General features: G+C 34.0%; 1 long non-coding RNA gene and 1 pseudogene across 3 annotated transcripts in view; one reads left to right on the top strand and one right to left on the bottom strand.

The window, feature by feature from the left end:
• Positions 1 to 21852, top strand: part of LOC116538918 — a 145679-nt gene that overhangs the window by 100706 nt on the left and 23121 nt on the right. The gene's annotated exons all lie outside the window — the stretch shown is intronic.
• LOC116538910 lies at positions 4417 to 5598 on the bottom strand (annotated as a pseudogene). 2 transcript variants are annotated; one of them, XR_004263838.1, is made up of 2 exons: positions 5329 to 5467; positions 4417 to 5248 (listed from the first exon to the last, which is right to left on the bottom strand). The product of XR_004263838.1 is annotated as a DENN domain-containing protein 10 pseudogene, transcript variant X2 (transcript). The 2 variants fall into 2 exon arrangements; XR_004263836.1 differs by having other exon boundaries at positions 4417 to 5598.

The following is a 21852-nucleotide window of genomic DNA, read 5'->3' as shown; positions in this document are numbered from 1 at the left end:
GCTTATTGACTAGAATGGAAATTACATTTTATGGTTCAACTGTGTGTGCTTTATTAACATAAACACAGGAAGAGTGAGTATATATTTAATAGATGTAATGTTTGAAAGTTGTGTCTAGGTGACATTTCTTTTATATGCTTCTAAAAAAGATATTTTCCTGTCACTTCTCCATGGCCTCTCATTTGCAATTATATTCACCTGGAAAAATTCATTAATCACGTCTATTTTGTTCATTAAATTGAAACAATCTTTAAAATTTAGAATTTACTTATTCATATAGTACTTCATATTTTATAGTAAACTTTTTGATAAAACATTTTCTCTTCAATATTCTGAAGAGTTCTGTGAAATCTCAGCTCTTATCCCCATTTAACTGTAGTTTCTACATGACCCTCAAACTCCAAAACTGAGAATTTAAATCAAACTTTTAACATAGAATTTCTGATGTTTGCGTAATCTTAAACACACTTATGGTTATCTTCATTTTAAATTGAAACTATGTAATTTTTCACACTGCTGTATAAAATTAAAATGTTAAAACCCTCTCCAGAGTATACTTGTCAATCTGGCATGGTGAACTAGCTTTGTAAAACTACTGTAAAACTGCTTGCAGCTCAACCTCTGTTTGCCAGCAGAGGTTGCTCTTAGGTTAGCGATTATCTTGAGATTACATTATATTAAGACTATTAAGCAGATGAATGGAAGCTACATTATGATGTAACTATGCAGAAGTTACATTTAAATTAAATAATGACTACATGAGTGACTCTCACTTGTGTTAATCTCCACATTATCAGAAATTATGCCCTTTACAAAGATATCTCTGTAGCAGAGCAGAGAGTGACATTCTTGAAACAGTTTATGGTTTGCCAGGGGAGAAGAATTGCTAATTTAGAAAATCACAAAAAAATTGAGGCATATGAGGAAGGATTTATAAAATCATGTACTTACAGTAATCATAGCATATGTTTAGTTTGCTAAAAAAATAGCAAATTAGTACTCATATATTTAAACAAATGTGAAAACACAGGTAATTGTATGTACATGAAAAAATTTTGTAATAGACATTTAAAATATTTTTAAATTTAAAAAACTGATTTATTCTGGAAAGACTTAAAATGTAAGAGAATATTATAAAATGGAAATTTTGTACTCATTATTAGGAAAATAAAGCTTTGAAAAAAGAAAAATATCCTGCAATATTTTCTGCAAGTTTGAAACCAAGAAGTATTCAAGGTGCCATTTTACATCATCTTGTCAGCAACAATAGACTAACTATAGCAATGATCTATATTTGTGTTCAGCAGTTTTTTTCTGTAAAAGGCCAGGTAGTAAATATTTTAAATTTTGCAGGTCACATGTTTTCTGTCATACCTACTGAACTCTGCCTCTATAGCACATAACCAGCCATAAATCATATGTAAAGAAAATTGTGGCTTTTTTCCAATACAACTTTATTTAGAAAAATAGCTTATGGACCAGATTTGCTTCACAGGTGGTAGATTATCAATTCCTGCTCTATATTATAAGGTTACAAATAATTCTAAATGACTTTTAATTAATACTTATAAAATTTAAAACCCGTTGTCACTCTTTCATAAAATCTGTTGGGCACATGACATTTATTGTTCCATTAACGTGTGTTACAATTAGGTTAACATGTTTTCTTTATCTATCTATCTATCTATTAATCAATCAATCATGTATCTGACATTACAGTGTCACTACCCTTTTATAGGTAAAACATAAATACAGTCAGTTTAATTTTAAAATGTCACTCTGGAAAAACATTGTATAAAGTACCATAATTAATATCATAATTAAAGGTATTCATTAGAAATTACAGTCCTCATATTCCTTTTACATTTTTATGAATGTTTACTTTTCTCACAATTTCTTTTCTTATTCAATGCTAACATTTAAAAATACTGATTTGATTTATAAATATTGTGAATGTAGATCCCATTGGCATGAATTTTACATTAAGAAGGCTTTAGTAGAATACTAGTGTTAAAATATTTTAGAAGAATTTTAACAAGTAAGTTACTTTAACCTTATTCTTTAAAGAGCTCTAATTCTGTCTCTGATATTTTATTTTATTTAAAAAATGGGCTATTGTAGCATTAGTGTAACTGTTAAAGGTAGAAATTTTGCTTAAGTTATTTTCACTGCTCAACCAGTTGGAAGGCCTGGCAAGACTTGCAGTTGTTTATTATTGTTATTTATATTATTGTTATTTGTTAGATATTATTAAGATTATGGCTTCTAATTAATATTTATGATAACATCAAATATTTATGATAACATCAAATAATAAATTGAAGCCATAATCATAATAATATCTAATAAACAATCATAATATAAAGAACAATTATAAACAAACATAATATTTACCTTTATGTTTACCTGCTTTATCAAGTACCTTGCAAATGAGGAAGCTGATTCTCAGGCTTACTCATCGTTTAGTCAGTCTTCCCAAAATAATTATTGAATGCTTTAAACATATTATGCAGGAGCAAGTTATGCAACTTTCCCCAAAACTGAGATCATGGAGTTGCAACTCACAGTGGTGTATGCAAGTCCAGGAACAACTCTTACCTCTATGGCTGACTGCTACTCAGTTGGGAAATCATATGGGTGTCTGATATGAAATATACCTTTCTTCAAAAATATCTGACTTCTGAAACTATATGAAATCCTATTTTTTGTTATTAAAATCAGACACCTATTAAATTAAACATATAGCTACCATGTTGTCATCTACATTCATATTAAAGATATAAGTAAATGGAGATATGCGTATACGTTTGTAAGCACTTTTAAATATTGAACTATATGAAGTATTGACTGTATTCCAATGTTCCTCTAATAATTTTAAGAATATATTTTAATAAATAATTTAGAAAAAAATTAAAAGATGATTTTGTAAAGTGTTGGGTACGAAGCTGTCTACTAGAATAATTATCTTAGAAAGTTTTATGTTTTTTTAAAAAGTATATTATATATGAAAAAGTGAATGTATTTTTCTGCCACAAATATTAGTTCACAAAACTTTAATTCTGAAGCATCACTTAATCTTATGTAAGAAGTTCAGTTAATTGTGTGTACAAACAGTATAATTAATTATTTTGTGTTTTTTGAAAAGATGTCTTGCTCTGTCAAACAGGCTGGAGTGCAGTGGCATGCAGTAGCTCACTGCAGCCTCAAACTCCTGGGGTCAAGCAATCCTTCTGCCTCAGCCTCCTGAGTATCTGGGACTACAGGTGCATACCACCATGCCTGGTATAAAAATTTTTTAAATTCAATTTTAACTTCTTGAATACTTCCCTTTGATTAACTGAATATTTAAAAATTTTCATATACTCAATAGGTAAAAATATTTTCCTATGAGGTATTAACAATTTAATTCTGACATAAAAATGAATGTTTACCTTTAAGAAAAAAAGTGATGACATTTATTCTGAGTGTTTTGGGATTTTCATTTCTTTAATGGAGAAAACAATGTCACAAATTATTTTAGTGACAAATTTATCCCCCTTTATTAGATTCTCCCCAAGTAAAATATACCATCCTTTTATTCTGCTTTCTCCAATTCAATGCAAATATGTTTTCTATAAACTAGAATTTATTCCTGGATCAAATAATATATTTGGATAGTATTCAGAATTATTTGTAGCATTACTCTGCACTACCTCTTCATACTAACATGTTAACAGATACTTAAAAAATGATATGGTTTGGTTTGGCTTTGTGTCTTCACCCAAATGTCATCTTGAATTTTGATGCTCACATATGATGCTCCCTAGGAGGAGCCAAGCACCAGAAGGTGATTGGATCATGAGGGTGGTTTTCTCCATGCTTTTCTCATGATAAAGAGTGAGTTCTCAAGAAAAGTGATGGTTTAATGTTATCTGGCAGTTTTCCCCCACCTCTCTCTCTCTCTCTCTCTCTCTCTCTCTCTCTCTCTCTCTCCTGCTTCCCCGTAAGACATGCCTTGCTTTCCTTTCATCTTCCACCATGATCATGAGGTTCCTAAGACATCCCAGACATGCTTCCTGTACAGCCTATGGAACTGTGAGTAAAGTCAACTTCTTTTCTTTATAAGTTACCCAGTCTCAGGTAGTTCTTTATAACAATGTGGAAAAGGACTAATAGAAAGAAACAGTATATAAAAGTCAGCATTATACTTAGTGCAGAGATGTTGAGCTGTATCACTACATTATTTAGCCTCTTTTTTTTTTTTTAAGAGAAATGTGTCACTCCTAAGTGCCAAGAAATCAACTGCTTTCCTCAAATAATTGACATTTTTTTGGTAGATAATGTGAACTTGGCAATAAATCATATTTTTTTTTGCTTTGCCCACCAAAATGTGATATTTAAAATTTACAAATCTTTTTCTTTTTTTTTTTTTTTCTCTGTTATTTTCAGGACTTTATGTAGTTAATGGATAATCAGAGTGAAAGAGGGCTTTCTATCCAGTCATCAGTGATACATTCTGTCACACAGTCAGATTTTCTGCATTTGTTCAGCTGCTGCTAGATGATAAAGGAAGTTTTCTGTTGCTGGTGGAAATCGTTTTTGCTTTAGTGCCTCCAAATTAAGGACTCTCTTTTCTCCATCAGCCGAAACTTCTGAAAACGGTGCTAGGTTGGTAAAGATTTCTCTTGTTTTTAGAGCAATATCCTGTACAACCTGGCTGTCTGATTTTTCTGGATCTTCTGCAGACTGAACAATTAGCTGACCCATTTCTTTGTGAAGTTTGCCCATTGCCATGGCCTCTTTTGCAAGGGGAGCAATGGTAATCTCACTCTCTACCAGATTCACAAACACATCATAGAGGTCTGGTCTGTTGCTCACCTCCAAGTCTACAAATCCAGCGATATAACCTGTGCACATCTGCAGGGCTTCCAGTTCATCGGCGTTGAGGTGCACGTAAGAGTGAAGGATGGTCCAGTCCTGTCGGTGCCACACCAGGGCAGGCAGAGTCCTGGTAAATTCCTGGACCGCTTCTATTTTCGGGTGATATACCACAATTCTTTTCTTTAGCATCAGTGCTGTGTGTAAGATAACAGTTTCCATTCCAAACTGAGATACAATGTCTTTGATGGAGCCAGCCAGGTAGGCCTTTCGGGCATCAAAGTCCTTGCTAAGGAAAGAGCCATTTTCTTCACTCTGGCATATCCCCTTTGTGAGAACTGCAATATAACTCTCCATCATTTTAACTGGGCTCCCATGTTTCAGGTACATTCTACACAATATCCTAGTGAAGGCAGCATACTTCTCTGGGTTAAAATCTTTGGCAGTCAGAACAATAGAAAAATGAGTCACCTTTTTCAAAACAGAAGAATCTGGAACTTCAATTGTTGTGATATAAAACCACGTTCTTCTGTACTGACCAAAGACAAAGGGCTGGAGAAGTTTGTTTTCATCTGTAAGGCAGCATTTCCTCAGCAGCAGGCTCCTTAATGTGGCTGTCGTGGAAGGGTAACACCACACCCACAGAACTTCTCCATTTGTGTCCTTTTCGATCAGCCCGACTCCAAGCATCAGCTGAGTGTCCGCCGCCTCGGCCGCAGCCATCTTCCGCCGCCGCGGCGCGCAGCTACAAATCTTTTTCTAAAAATAGCTTCACACCTTATTGACCTGCACAAATCTGGCCCAGCTTTCCTCAGATTTTGGGTTTCACCTTAGTGCTTACTTTATATTGTATTGTAGGTATTTTAAAATATCCTTATTTTTTAAATGAAGCTGTGTAAAATAAACAAACAGCATTTAAAATACAGAGGGTGGAAAAAAGAATAAATGCAGTTGTTGAGGCAGTCACTCAATGTTAGAAAATTGAAAATGAGGTGTTAAAACAGTCAGGCAATGGAAAAATCCACAAACAGGCTACGACTGAAGGTCTCAATTAGCAGCCAAGTAGTCAGCTGAGGGTATCTGTCATCTGACTTCTAAAAGATTGCAGGATGGGGAAAATTATCAAAATAAGCACTTATTACAGCTGACACTCAGGCTTAAAAGCCAGCACATAAACTAAGGAAAAATCTAGGTAAGAAACCCAGCCATTCTTGGTAACTCTCTTACCCTTGGCACCTGTCTTTAAGCCACCAACTCTAGCTGATCCAACCTTAACAGTAGTTATTTGTGTCTATCTCCCATGGCAGAGGACATCCCTCTTCAGGAATTCTGTGGCCTTATCTTTGGTCTTTCTTCTTCTTCTGTCTTGCCTAATGGACCTTCACATTTTAGCCAGAGTTATCTTTTAAAAATAATTGGCATAAATATGTCTCTACTATGCTCATATCCCTGGAGTGGTTTCTAATATCCAGTAGAATGGTAACTCTGGAGGCTGATTTGTCCCCTCACCTGCTTCAGATTTTTGGAATGGGTGCTTTTTCTTCCTGCCTTAGGGTTATTTCGCATAGTGCCTTTTTTTGGGAGGTGGTGCCAGATTCCTGTCTTCCTCCTATCTTGTGCCTACTGATTCTCATTATTTGCAACCCATCTTACATGGCATTTTCTTAATGATGAATTCTCCCTTGCCCTCTCAACCTGGGACAAGGGCCCTAGCTATATACTGTCAGAGCACGCCATACTTATGCTTGTCTTAGTGATGTCTGTACCTCCAGCACCTAGCAGTTTCTGGCACACAGTCATTCTTCTATAAATTGCTATTTAATAAAGAAATAAATGACCAACAGCAAAGGTCATTTCATACTAATTTTCATAAGGCTGAATCAAACATCTTAAATTCTTCTGAGCTAAGGTCAGAAAGGACACTGGTGACAGAGTCGCGGCTGAACAGGTTAGATATATTTTCAAGATTTCAGGGCTACAAGGACATGAGACAGCCTAATTGATTGCTTCTACATCCGTAATGAGACTCCAGTCAGTTAACAGATGCCAAAGTGGGAAACTCTATGATTCTGGATGATAAGGTCAACATGTCATCCTAATAGCATCCCAGCTAAGAGCACTTGCATAGCTGATGCTTTACTATACTGTGAAAGTACAGAATCCTTCTGAAACCCTATATTGCTAAAAAATTGTCAAGTTATTTCCAAGTGATCTTTGAATCAGAGAAAGACAGAAAGATTTTGGTCATTGAAGATCCCAAGTAATCTTAAAATCACCATATTGTCTTCATGCCCATAATTTTATTTGGGAGTGAATCTATGTTGGGTCAGAACATAGAGAGAAAAGATTAATATTTGAACACCATTATAGGTGTATGTATTGTATTTATTTATTTATTTGGGGTATTGTGTACTAATTTCATTAAATAAGTCCAGGATTTCGTTCTTTGGCTCAATGAATGATGCTACCTGCTGATTTTAAGTAAGGTTATCACATTTTAGTGAAATTGTTTTATTATAAACATCAGAGAAGCCGATATAGAAAACTTAGAAATTTCAAAATACTAAAAATATTACTTCAGCCATCCAAAAACCACTTGAGTTACTTTTCTGGCATCTTGCCATGTGTTTTTTTTTTTTTTTTTTTTTTAAAGGAAAACTCTTAACTTGAAAATACAACCTCAGAAAAACCAAAGAATACACAATCCAACATAAGAGATAAGCAGCTCACCAAAAGGACCTGAGGCTGTGAACTCACTGCTGCTTGGCAGAAGCTGTGAATCAATCATACAGCTTGCAGGAGAGATGATTTCATGATATAAAAATGAAAGGCATTGTTTTAATTTGCATAAACTGTATATTTTCAATTAAACATCAAACTAATTGATGGATGGATGGATGGATGGAGTCTCGCTCTGTCACCCAGGCTGGGGTGCAGGAGTGTAATATCCACCCACTGCAACCTCCGCCTCCGGATTCAAGCGATTCTCATGCCTCAGACTTCTGAGTAGCTGAGACTACCGATGCCCACCAACACGCCTGGTTAATTTTTTGTATTTTTAGTAGAGACAGGGTTTCACCGCGTTAGCCAGGATGGTCTGTATCTCCTGACCTTGTGTTCCACCCGTCTCGACCTCCCAAAGTACTGTGATTACAGGCTTGATCCACCATGCTTGGCCTTAACATTGAACTATTTCAATAGTTCATGGCCATAGCCACTACAATGTCTATTCATTGATTTTATTTTTTACATTTTACACAGACATCTTCCATCAGGTAAACAAAATCTTAGTATAAATAGCACTGGATTTTGAATTGCTAATTTTATTATAATAAAGTTCTCATTTTTAAAGTATTCTACATTTTGTGTACTCATTTTTTTGTTGTTTGTTTTTTGAGACAGGGCTGTACTGTGTCACCCAAGCTGGAGTGTAGTGGCACAATCACAGCTCCCTGGGCCTGAAACTCCTGGGTTCAAGCAATTCTCCCCCCTCAGCCTCCCCAGAAGCTCGGATTGCAGGTGTATACCACCATGCTTAGCCTATTCTATTTTCAATATTAAAACTTGAGACTGATTCCAACATCCTTAAGATTGTGCACTGACCCATTAACGAGAATAAGAGAAATGGACATGGGTCACCATTTTACCTAATAAAAAATTATTTATGCTTTTATTGATTCGTGGATGTTCACATTATTAGATTGCAATAAAATATGAGACAGTGTTATAATTTCTTATGCATTGTTAGTTTTTATATCATTCTGTTTTTACTGCCCTAGACATTCTACATAACTGGAGAGGCAAATTTCATAGATTGCCAATATTGCATAGATATTTTAATACATTCTTAGAAATTCGGAATTCCTACAATTTATGTCAATGGAGTCAGAAATGTAATGCACTTGCATGCTACAATATGTTTGTGCTGATAATATGACCTGTTTCTTTCTGAAATGAATAAGTTTTTATCCTGCCGTAGCAAGTAGGTGATTCTGAATGTAACCTACACTTCTTTTTATGCTTGTGAGGTTTTTCCTCTTTTCTGAAGAAGAGATTATATATATTCCAAAAGGTATTCTATGTCATATCCTTTGAGGTTCAGTGCTATAATTATTTTCTCTATTGGTAACAAAGTGAATTTATCTTCATCCCATTATTTCTAAGTATGCTTATAACTTCCTCTTTCTAAACTAATCCTTTGGTAAGGGCCTTCACTTTTCTATAAATATTGTTAGAGCTCCACTTTTCTTGTTAAGTGTCAAATATCCCCCCAGATGTCTCCCAATAAGCTTCATGTCTCCCCCAAACAATTCAGGGAACCTTTTCTTCTTCTTCTTCTTTTTCATCTGCTCTGCCTCCTCTTATGTTGAATTTTGAATGTCAGTAACCAACACCAAAAATAGATACTTTTTCATACAATACTGTACATTTTATGCTACACAACAGCATGAACCTCAAATCAAAGTATTTTATAAAAGTTATTATAATCATAAAATGAACAAAGCTATTATTGAATTTATCTATATGCTCCTACTGAAAGCAATTTTAAAACACATCATAAATTTTACATTGTGAGAATCAGCTAGAGTACAAGGCTTCATGCATGTTGGATATGTCAAAAATTTGGTAAAGGGACTTTTTTATTGTCTGAAACTTTAATTGTGTTTTATAATATTAAAAAAATTTAAACAAATAGAGATAATGTAAATTTACATAGACCTTTCTTACTGTTTCATTCAGCCCTGGATATAATTATAGTACTCCCTATATGATGAGATGTCATGTTTGATATTAAGCGTTCTTATCACTCTACCCTTAGTAATTCTTATTGAGAAGAGAATGTTTAGTAGTTGATTAACTGGCTATTTGGTTATTTGGACACCGAACGATGTGGCCATTTTATAAAGTTTATGTTCCAATTGTGTTATGACTCTGCCTTATACAGAGTATCCCAGAGGATAGATATTCTAAAGAAGTGCTATAGGAAGAATAAGAGTATGGTTTTTAGGAAACCGAAAGTTGGGATTGAAGGCTTTTTTTAAGTTCTCGCTGTAGAAAATTTAGGACTATGGTGAGACATTCAGTATCAATATGCTCGAAAAGTTTGGAGATATATAACAGAAATATATAAAAGAAGACAAAGATAAATATATTTTAGCATCACCAGTATATAGCCATTATTGAGGATCAAAACAACAAGCGAATAAATGGAGGGAAAGGCATCATTTTTTCTTTGAGCTTCAGGAAATATCCATATTTGGGGGTTTAGTGAGGAGAGAATACAAGGGGACACAGAGGTCCCCTTGACTAGTCAGGTCAAAGGAAGTTTAAGAATATGAAATTTTAGACACAAAAGGGTCACTTTTAAGAATAAAGAGTTGGTCAGAGGTAATGAATTCTGCATTAAAATTTACAAGACCTAAATCCTAAAAGTGCACATTTGATTGGTCCATAGGGAAGTAATTTGATATTTAAAGAATATGTTCATGCAGTTGTGGGTGAATAGCCAGATTGAGAAGATTAAGAGGAAAAGGTTACACAATAAAAAATAATTGGCACAAAACACTAAATAGAGAATTTTGTGGAAAAAAGTTCATATTTTTGATTTTGAATGCTGTCTCGCTCTGTCGCCCAGGCTAGAGCACAATGGTACAATCTTGGCTCACTGTAACCTTCACCTCCTGGGTAGAAGTGATTCTTTTGCCTCAGCCTCCCGAGTAGCTGGGATTACAGGCGCCTGCCACCACGCACAGTTAATTTTGTATTTTTAGTAGAAATGAGGTTTCACCATGTTCGCCAGGCTAGTCTCAAACTCCTGACCTCAGGTGATCCACCCACCTCAGCCTCCCAAAGTGCTGGGATTACAGGGTGAGCCGCCACACCCGGCCTCTTTGTGTCTTTCTTTTTATTTTTCTATCTTTCTTTTCTGATGTTTCAAGTCAATAATATCTGATTAGGAAACTGAATTTACATTGCCTGTGTCCTGACAGCAATGCAAGCTGGAATCATAAAGCTGGAATTCCTTCTGGCACATGAAGTATGTTCAAAAGGTGATAGAGAACAAAAACAGGACCAAAAAAAAAAAAAAAAAAAAAAAACTCCTCCATAACATTGTGTAGATTATTTCTGTTTCAATCGAATATAATGCCCGTTTTGAAGAATAGTATAAAACTGTAAAAATATAGTCAGCTAGTTAAGGAGAGTCTTAAGGGTCAGACTAATAAATTGAGACTACTTGGAATATGATTGCCTTCCTGGAAACAAACAAATTAACATTGCATTGTTTTCAGAAGATTAATTTGACTACAATATATGGAAGATAAATAAGAATGGTATCAATTAAACTAGTCCAGAGATAATTGCAATATTGAAGTCAAGATACATCATGAGTCCTGCCTCTTTGGTCCTCATGGCAGAGGGGTTGAAAAAAGGTGGGGGAACAGCATCATAATATGCAGACAATACAAGTAGGCAACTGATGTGAGACCAAGTGAAAAATACCACAGTTTGGTTGACTATGTTAAGTACCAGAGAAGAAAGGAGGACAAGGGAAATTAGATTTTGACTTGATAGAATTTACTGCGGAACATTCAAGTAAACGTCACTTTTGGGAAACAGACATTGGCAAGGAAGGCGAGAGTAGCAAGGCAAGCTTTTTAAAATATAAATGTCAGCACTGAAGTTCAGAAGAGATACTTTTTCTTTGAGACTAAGTGATAGAATAAGAGATACGTGTGAAAAAAGTGATCTACTGAGTTTGGGAGGAATTTACTTGAGGAAGTTCACATTGGAAATTATTAAATAATAAGTAAATTGGAGTTTTCAAAAGAATTTGTAAATATTGATATTGCTTTCTTGGGAGTGTGCTAATAAGTAAAAAGAAAATACGTGAATTAAATAATGTTTTGTAGTAATGTGCTCCCAGGGAAATATAAATACCAATGGAACTGTATTTAGGGGAATTTGGCTTTGTGCATTTAAGTCTTTATTCCCCAATAATTCATGGTCTAGCCTGGCCTGGAAACAGGGAAAGGGAAATAAAACTCTGGGAAAATCTGAAATTTTGATGGATGCCATGGTGGAAACAAAATTTTTGATGAGTCCATTCTGATTAGAGGTTCAAGATGTATGTAAATTGGCAGCACTGAAGAATAAGAGTTGATACTCAGAATCAAAAGAGAAAATTTAGTGAGCTTGAAAAAAAGAAAATGTAAAGGATTTATAATATAAAGAAAGTACCCAGTTCAGGAGTTTGTGTCATATCCATACAGATTGGATTACCATATACATCTTGAAGAACATAACAGATGTCAAGAAAAGGAGTTACTAGGTAGAAGACAGACTGGTAGTAGGAAAAATAGAATTAAAGGATGATGAGAAATAGGCAAAAAGAAAACAAATAATTCAGGTATTCATTTTGTGTCAACCAATTTCAGTGTTTAGTAGATGAGAAGGTTTATTAGACTTCTAGAAGGATCATCATAATCTCACTTGAATTTGAGGCCTCAGAGGAAAGGTTGCGCTTGCAAAGCTGTAGGCACACAAATTTACAAGTAGTGTAGGTTTAAATATGATGAAATAGACAGAACAAATGTTAATAAACTACTGCTTTGCAGTTTGGAAATCTACCTTTTTCCTCCCTCTCCTCATCTCCTTTAGCAGGATGTCTCCTAAACAATGTTGGAGCCAATGGGAATATTAGTTTTAAAAAATTATTTTACATTCCATGTTCTTTTGCTCTAAAATATCTATGTATAAAATCAGGTCAACTTGTGCATATTTGTTGAATTACTATATATTCTTAAATTTAAAATGTAAGACATTTATATGGTCTTCATTCACCAATGGCTGTTTTTCTGTTTGATATGCTTTCCCTGTTCTGCCTCTCTTCCATCCTGGCTATTGATATCAACCATGCACTAATGAAAGCTATTTTCTCAATTCTTTTCTAATTCTTTAGCCAAACACATATGATGCTTCCCTCTCTTTATCTTAACTAGCATTTGCTAGTAATTTTTAGACTTAACGTAAGTTTTATTTCTTATCATTACTAAATCCTGATTGTTGTGCACTTTTCTTCTTTGCGTACTGAATTCTAAATTTACTCCTCTTTGTATTCCCTGTAGTGCTTAGCGTGCAGTTTTATAGAAAATAAGCACCATATTTGTTTGGAGATTTGCTATTATCGTGATTATAGTTTTTCATTTGATCCTGTCTTCCTTTTGTTTATTCAATCAAATCATCTTTCAGGTTATATTGTGCATTCTGCAATGTATTAACACAGTGTTATCCATTTTCTTTTTGGGTCTCCATAGCTTTAGGAATAAGGTTTTACATATGCTAAAGATTAAGATTTTTGGTTTGGACTGTAGTTATATTAACTCACTGATAAACTGACCTTCGAATTCTTCTACTGCTTGTAATATTTTATAGAAAGAATTGCAGTAAAAATTGTAGTAGTTGTAGTTAGCTTCACAGAACCTGAAGTAATGCTCTCTTAAATAATCTTAAAGACCTACTGTCTCCCCTAACAAATAGAAATATTTTACAAATCAGGAACATTTAAAATTGGCTCCAAAGATGTTTAAAAAAAATGTTCTTAGATGTCACTTTAGATAAACAATTGTGATATAATTAAAATTTTAAAATAACTAAAGTATCAAGTGCAATAAATAGTGGTCCTATAATAAAGTGCTTAATGGAAGACCTTGCAACAAAAAATATTTCTGAAAGAAATATTTAATAATAATTTATATCATGGTAGCATAATCTTGACAAAATTTCTTATTATAAATGCCAAGATACATAAACAGAAGTGTTAATATTTACTTAAAATTGTTAAAGCAAAACAAGCACATACATTTGATATTATATCACAGTGTTATCTATGCTACGTCAATGTAAACATTGAGCTATTTGTTCATGTGATATTAGACTAATTTTTATTTATGTAATTTATTTATCCACACACTTCCATACCTAACCAGGCTGCAGGTGCAATACCAAAATATGAGTACAAAATAACAATAGAACAATAGTTCTTGCTTATATTTGTAAACAAAATATGAAACCCCAAACTCTGAGACTGGTACTGTTATCTCCATATTTCAAATAAGAAAAATTAAGGGCCCCTCAGGTGAGGCGTGTCAAACTTGGGTTCACAAGAAGACAACTCTGAGATAAAGTTTACAGTGCAACACATTTATTAGTAATTTGCCCTTGGAACAAATCTGTGGAAGAAAAGGGAATGAAGTAAGATTAGGCACATGGAGAGCTCCAGTTTTAATGTAGGCTGGACAGTCTTAGGAGGCACAACAGGCAGCTTTAGAGCTAAAGTGAACCTGTAAAAATTGTCCTAGGTTGAGCTGAAATGGAAATACTTCAGCTTTCATACCCCAGCCTTGGACAGTCAGTGGATGTAGCCCCTAGGAAGAGTGTGAATTGGGAGAAACTTTTCAGCTCAAATAACCCTTAAAGGGCTAACAGCTTCAGGCTCTCTGCCAATAGCACTTTCAACAGCTGGAGCAGCACATTTTTCCTTGAGGGAGGATCTAGGCTGAGAGCCTCTATGTTCATCACAGGGTTGTTGGATCAAAACCAGATATGTTTATCACCCAAGGCTTGTTTTTATTGTTTTGTTTTACCCCTATGCTACAAATCCCTTACCTTCCTCTCCTTTGTAAATCCTGAAACTCACCCAGGAAACTGAAAGCCTCTAGCCTCAGTCTGTGGCTCCTTTGGGCAGTACCATAGCTTCTTTTTCACTCTCCTCCCCTGAGCATGCCGCAGGACTATGGAAAGTCAACAATTCCAACATATATGAAGCCACTCTACTCAGCTGTATTTTCAAGATTTGTACTTTCAGTTTGAGAATACTTTAGCTATAGTCATCGGTTTATTTATTCAAGTAAATTAACTATTATTTTCCAGCAAATTTCCAGTTTGGGAATAGAATAAAAAGGAGAATGGAATGGTCCTGATTCACAGAGATTTTTTTTTTTTTTAATTTTCATTGTTTCTCTAGATTGATTACAGCTCCCGTGTTTCTGGGAATTAATTATCAGACAGCAGATTTTGGCACTACCTACTTCTACCTCAAAATTATTCTTTCTTCCTGGTATCCACCAAAACCTTGAGCCTAGGAACCCATACCAGTAATTTTCTGCCTCAAATGAAGTTTCTTTTCAGTCTATGTTATAGTGGTTAAGGGTCTTTTTTTCTTTCCTGAATTTTTGATGACGTGCTACAACACATCACTCTTTCCCGTAGGACTCACTGGTGTTTATATAAATGGAATTTTGGTTGATCAAGGTACCCACCAAATGTCGTCTTGCCCAGATTTCTTGTGTGTTTTTATTCTTAGGAACTCATTCTGGGACCACAGATACCTAGACATGAAGAACTGTATTTGACAGAACATTAGAATAATTACAAGACAAATGTTTCTACTGTGGCTGCAATTGGTTGCTGACACTGCAATTTTTAATTGCAATTTTAAAATTTCAAAATTGCTAAAAATGCATTTTGCACATGATGCTAGGAGAAGCTGGACTTGCTGTTACTCACTTTTTTAATCTTTATACTTGTAGGAGTAGCTGTGTTATAAAATTTTGGCCAATATCTGCTGAGAAATTTCTGGAAAAGCCTTTTCTCCCCTGATAACATATCCAGATATCGGAGACACAGACTCCTCCTCTTAATTCTTCCCTTAAAGGCTGACATGATGCCCTGAGCTGAGGTAGCCATCTTGTGACCAGGAGGAGAAGGCTAAATTAATTTCAGAGACTCTGATCTTGGTATTATTATAAAAGCTGTGATGGTGTAATCCTGGTATTATTATGAATGTCAGCAGATGGCTACCTTCAGTCCTCTTGGTATGGGGGAAAACTAACCCAAGTTATAGCCACTGTTGGTCCGGTATTCTGTTACATTATGATTAAAATGTGCCTGTTACAAACAATGGTGTATAAATTTAAAATGGCATGTGATAAATTTATAAAGACACACTTAACTATCAAATTAGAACACTTACTTCAACATAATGAGTTCTTTCTATTTTTGTATATGGGAAAATCAAATTGTAAATTGCTTGGTGAGTATGGATTTCAAATAAATGGATTTCATTAGTTAAAAAAAGAAAAGTGTAATGGAAACAGATTCAGATAACAGATCCACCATTTCCACAGTAGGGATAGCTTTGCCTATGGAGTAAAACACTCCAAGTCCATTGGATAGGAATATGTTTACTCTGAACTGTGCTAGGATGAGCTCTGAGTAGTTTTGCCACTAGCTCTTTTTCTAAATTGGTCCCAGGACTTACGAGTTGTGTAATCATGGGCAAGTCCATTTTCCTCTGTGTCTAGTTTTAATGTGCTAATTAGCATATTTTTGTCATAGTATTTGTTTGATAATTCAGGGAAAGATATTTGAAAAGTTTAAATATTGCCTGGGTGTAGTAAGTGCTCTATGATTTTAGATTTATTTTTTGACTAGCTAATTTGTCTTAAAAACATGTGTTTTCCCTTCCTATCTTAGTATCAGGTCTTGTGACCTCAGATCCATTTTGATTTTTTAAGCTTGTTTACATATTTTTGCTCTGATTAATTATGCATTGTTATAATTAAAATTTAATTTAGGAAGGAATCTTTTTCCACACAACTATCTCTCAGCTTAAAATGTAAATAATTTACATGCATTTGAGAAAAACAAAGAGAAAATACTATTCACACACATGGAAAAATATATATTCCCTCTTGAATTTTTACATGATCCAGTATAAACTGTCAGTCATGGGGTCGAAAATCAGGGGCTTGTATTCAGGGTAGTTCAAATGTTCTTCTGAGTATAAAAAAAATTTTTTTCTATTTATTTAATTAATTTATTTATTTATTTTGAGACAGAGTCTCACTGTTCCCTAGGCTGGAGTGCAGTGATGTGATTTTGGCTCACTGCAACTTCACCCTGCTGGGCTCAAGTGATCCTTCCACCTCAGCCTCCCAAGTAGCTGGGACCACAGGTGTATGCCACCATGCCCTGCTAATTTTTGTACGTTTTATAGAGATGGGGTTTCACCATTTTCTCAGCCTGGTTTCAAACTCCTAGGCTCAAGTGATCTACCCATCTTGGGCTTCCAAAGTCCTAGGATTAAGGGTGTGAGTTAATGCACCCAGTTTCAAAGAGGTTATTAAAGCTCACCACCCATAGTAGCCTGTTGCAAAATGCTTCCTACCCAGCATTATTACCTTGTCAAGTACTACTCAAGTTTTCTTAGATTACACTCTGTTAACTCATGAGGTTTCTGAGCGCTTTGAAAACCTCCCACAAAACTTTTAAATAAGATTATAATAGAGTTTAAAATTTGGGGGAGCCCTCCAGATGAGAAATCCTGTGAAAAGGTATCACAAGTTGAGCCAAAATGGTTTCCCCCTGCATTATTAAAACAATCACCAACTTCTTGCTTCAAATTAATGAACACTCACTCAGAACCGTAGGACACAATCTGTCAAATTTAAATAAAGAGCTAAACTGTAACCTCACTGAATAGTGCAAGGGTTTTATATTTTAAAATCTAAAATCTAAATTGAAGATAGAGAATTATGTAGAGACTGCTGATGGCTAATGCTATCTGAATCTTTATCAGATACTAAAGTTGATTTTATTTATTTAGTTGTGATGTTATATTCATCATTTCCAATAAACAGGCTATTTAAACTTTATATTCATATTGAATAACAAGAATGAGGTAACAGATTTTTTTGTCCAATATACTAGACTTTAAAACAATTTTGTTTTAAGCACCTTAAAATCCTCTATCATTTTCAATAAAGCCAACCATTCTACTGAAAGATGGGGTTGTTTTATAGTTTTGGGGAAATGTTTCAGTGCAACATAAGAATTTCTGATAACTCCTTTTTTAAAAAATTCAAGGATCCTGTTGTCTATTTGTAAACTGCTCATCAGTTATTAATATTTTTGGTGAAAGATATATGAGCATGTATAAAGATGGTGATCATGATTATGACAGTGTTTGATGCAACAACAAAATAGCTATCAATGTTTTAGCACTATGATTCAGAAAATATATTAAATAATTAATATATAATTCTCTATTGTTTGACCAACAAATGAAGTAATTTCATTGTTTAAATTACCTAGATAAAATTGAAGCTTTGGTGGGTTAAGTTACTGAGTGAAATTTAATCAGAAACTAATTTACACTCAGATATTTGTGACTCCAAAATCTGTGTTTTTAAACAACATCATTTATAGTACTTTATATATATATACACAAAATGAATAAATAATTGTATTAGTCCCTTCTCACGCTACTATACGGACATACCTGAGATGGAGTAATTTATAAAGGAAAGTGGTTTGACACACAGTTCATCATGACTGGGAGGTCTCAGTAAGCTTATAATCATGGCAGAAGGGGAAGCAAACACTTCCCTCTTCACATGGCCTCAGCAAGGAGAAGCGCAGGGTGAAGAAGGATGAAAAGCCTCTTATAAAATCATCAGATCTCGTGAGAACTCACTGTCATGAGAACAGCAGGGAGGTAACCATACCATGATTCGATTACCTTTCACTGGGTCTCTCCCAAGACATGTGCGGTCCCTCCCATAACATCTACAGTTCAATATGAAATTTGGTTGGAAACATAGCAAAACCATATCAACAATTATACATTTTCATGTTAATTACATAAGTTGCTAATGGTAAAAATTGAAAGTATATTTAGAAGTACTGGTTCTGTTAGCCAATTTCATATTATTGAAACAAATATATTTTAGTTATCATACTTCCTAGAATTAAATATATTTTTCTCACACAGTTTTCTTCTCAATTTTTCCCTACTTTCATTTAAGTTGCTCAAGAAAACCTAAATATTGATAGTGCAAAGTGCTTTCAAATTTTCTCTTATCTTCCTCAACATTGAGAAATAAATTTTAAAATCCCCATTTTACAGATGAGCATCTGCTTTCCAGGATTTAATTGTGTATCTAAGTGAAAACTCCATCATAACTTACTCTGATAGAAATGATAGAGATTTTAGATTTCAGGAGTCTGACTTCTTCCATGCCCTCATAAGAAAATGGTTGTCAAAATCAACGTGACAGGCGAGAGGTCCGTAGGCTCAGTGAGGTGTTTTAAATGGCTACAGTAGTGCATTTTAAAAATTTTTTCTGTCTACATTATATTGGCCATCACATGACCAACATAATTACAATAGTAACTAGAAGAGCACATGAAAATAGTCTCTGCCACAGCCTTTTATTAAAAGCCCTTACTAATTTTCAAAATCAGGTAAAACCCATAAAAGTACAGCACTATCAAGATAATAGAAATAATTTTAAAATTAATTTTATTTTTAATTGACATTATAATTGTATGTCTTTTGGGGGTACAAGATGATGTTGTGATATATGTATACAATGATTAAATTATTAAATGAAACAAATTCACATATCTAGCACTTAATTTACATACCATTTGTTGTAGTTAGACATTTGAAATTATTATAAATTTTTAAATCACAATATATTATTATTAATTGTGTATGCTCACCCTACTGTGCAATAGATTTTAAAAACTTATTTCTCTCAGCTGAAACTTTGTACTCTTTGACTAACATTTCCCTATTCCTTCCTCCACCCCTCAGCCTCTGATAACTACCATTCTACTCTCTACTTCTATGAGTTTGACTTTTTGGGGTCTACATGTAAGTGAGATTATGTAGTATTTGTCTTTCTATGCTTGATGTATTTTGTTTACATTAATGTCCACCAGTTTACATTGCCTCAAAAGACACCATTTCCTTCTCTTTTAAGGCTGAAGAACATTCCACTGTGTATACAACATTTTCTTTTTCCATTCATCCGTTGATGAAAACTAAGGTTGATTTAATTACTTGGCTATTTTGACTAGTGCTGCAATGAACATACGCATAGTGATTTGGCATAGTCATTTCAATTTCATCTCTGGATATATAACCAAAAATGAGATTACTAGATTATATGTAATTCTACTTTTAGAATTTTTGAGGAATCTCCATACTCTTTTCTATTAATTACTTTTAATATAATCAATATTAATATATATTTTCATCAATAACGTACAACAGTTTTCTCCATATCCTTGCCAACACTTACCTTTCATCTTTTTGATAACTACGGTAACAGCTCTGAGGTGATATACCATTTTGTTTTAAATTTGCATTTCCTTGATGATTAGTGATATTGAACATTTTTTCATCAGCTTGTTGGCTATTTGTACTTCTTCTATTGATTAATGACTCTTCAGGTTCATCGCCCATCTTTTAATTGGGTTCTTTGCTTTCTGGTTATTCAGTTGTTTGAATTATTTATATGTTTTGGATATGAATCCCTTATCAGATTTATGATAGGTAAATATTTTTGCCCACTCCGTGGGTTGTCTCTTCTGCCTGTTGTTTTTTTACTGCACAGGAGCTTTTTAATTTGATGCAATCCTATTTGTGTATTTTTACTTTCACTGCCTGAGCTTTTGGAGTCATGTAAAAAATGTATTGTTATGGAGCTTTTTCTCTTTTTCTAATAATTTTACAATTTCAGATTTTAAGTATTTAATCCATTTTGAGTTTACTTTTATTGTGTATGGTGTGACACAAGGATCCAATTTCATTAATTTCATGTGTATAACAGTTTTCTGGACACCGGTTATTGAAGTGACTAACCTTTCCCTATTGCATGTTCTTGGCTCCTTTGTCAAGTCAATTGGCTGTAAATGTGTGGATTTACTTCTGGGCTTCTCATCCTGTTCCATTGGCTGATGTATCTTTTTTTAAAAAAATACCAATGTCATAATGTCTTGATTACAATAGAATTATGATATATTTTTAAATCAGAGGGTGTAATGCCTCCAGTCTTGTTTGTTTTCCTTCAAGATTGCTTTAGTTAGCATTTTTATGGTTTTGTAAGCATTTTAAGATTGACGTTTCTAGTTCTGTCAAAGATGATATTGGAATTTTGATAAAGAGTACATTGAATATGTAGATTGCTTGGGGTAGTAGGAGCTTTTAACAATATCAATTCTTCTAATCCATGCACTATCTTCACTCAATTTTTCTTTCCTACTTCCCTTCTCACAGTAATAGCATAGCAGCCAGCAATTGATTTTTCAAGCTAGAAAAATAGTAATTCTTAATTTCTTCACTTTTTATTTCTTAAAATTAGAGAGTCTCTAGGTATTATTATTCTAATTCTTATGTAGACTAGAAATTCCCCCCTTTTGTGCAATCTAGCTTCTGTTTGGAATGTTCACTGATTCTTGTCAGATCTCCCACTGTAGCCTTCTAACTGGCTCCTTCCTGTCTTTAGGCCACAAGCAGCATCATTAATTAGGTTTGTCTTAAAGTTAATTTTAATTCAATGTTACCCACCCCCTCTCCTCCACCCTGCGGAATACAACACAATATATAGAAGATTCTCCTCACAAACTTCAAAACATGATACTTAAAGACTAGGATACTGTAGTCAGTAAGACTTGGGTTTAATACAAGACACAACAATTTAGCAAGCGTTTAAACTTAAGTCATTTATTTCTTTGAAGCATAGAACCTCATTTGTAGATGGGATCATAAAGAAATTGTGAGAATTAAAGAAATATGTGAAAAAAAAAACATCATTGTGTTGGGGAAAAGGGAGGTACTCAAAAAATGGTAATTAAGATTCATTCTAATACATCCCTTCTCAATTAATTCAGATGCCAAAGCATTAATAAAACCTAGATTTTCAGCATTTTTAAACATGTATAGTCTTTTCATATCTATATGTTCATGCTATTTCCTCTGCCTGGAACATCCTTCTCCACCTTGATTACTAAATAAATTCTTTCTCATCTATAGAGATTACATGTCACTTTTTAATGAATTTTTATGAATTAGTGACATATTTAGGCACCATTTGTTTTGTTCTTATAATTCTTTGTCACTTGTATAAAAAATTACTCTGCCTC

Source organism: Sapajus apella, unplaced genomic scaffold (genome assembly GCF_009761245.1).
Source record: "Sapajus apella isolate SASKATOON/1434 unplaced genomic scaffold, GSC_monkey_1.0 scaffold4, whole genome shotgun sequence".
In the NCBI taxonomy this organism is placed as follows: Eukaryota; Metazoa; Chordata; class Mammalia; order Primates; family Cebidae; genus Sapajus; species Sapajus apella.
The sequence above is the reverse complement of the archived record's forward strand: the minus strand, read 5'-3'. Positions and strand labels throughout refer to the sequence as shown.